Source organism: Arachis duranensis, unplaced genomic scaffold, assembly GCF_000817695.3.
Source record: "Arachis duranensis cultivar V14167 unplaced genomic scaffold, aradu.V14167.gnm2.J7QH unplaced_Scaffold_27300, whole genome shotgun sequence".
Classification (NCBI taxonomy): Eukaryota; Viridiplantae; Streptophyta; class Magnoliopsida; order Fabales; family Fabaceae; genus Arachis; species Arachis duranensis.
This window is the reverse complement of record NW_026264905.1, coordinates 58700-59318: the sequence shown is the minus strand read 5'-3', so window position 1 is coordinate 59318 and position 619 is coordinate 58700.

Here is a 619-nt window from a genome sequence, read left to right as displayed (position 1 = left end):
AAGGTTGGACACCAATAGCTTGGACCCTAGGACATATGCCTGTGGTGTTCTTGTACTAAGATATGCTTGGATAAGTAAATTCTAAGGGGTATTTTAAAACCCGGTCACTTAGATCAACTGATTTGGGATGGCCAATTGAAAGTCCACAATAAAGAGTAACTTAGATACAGAACATTTAGTTATCCAAAGAGATGCTGGGCATCAATGATCCTAGGAAGAAATAGTGAGCCATGTGTCTGTGGTGGAAAGATGTTGAGTAAAAGAGAAAAATAAAGCCAAAGGCTAATACTGCAACATTTGACACCAAACCTCCAAAAGAATAATAAGCTTGTTAAGTATTGTGAGCCAAGAAAAGTTAGCAATGGAGTAATTAAAAAGTGAGTCTTCCAACAGCAAGTTTAGCAAGCTTTTGAGGAAAGATGTATATTATGTAACAGCAATAATAATTGAGTTATCATTGTCTGCATAAAAACTCCATAAATCAAGTTCTGCTATATGCCTAATAAGGATATAATTGCTCTTCTTGTTCATTTCATTTTCTCTTAGTTTTGATGCTTGCTTGGGGACAAGCAAGATTTAAGTTTGGTGTTGTGATGACAAGTCATCATATACCCATTTT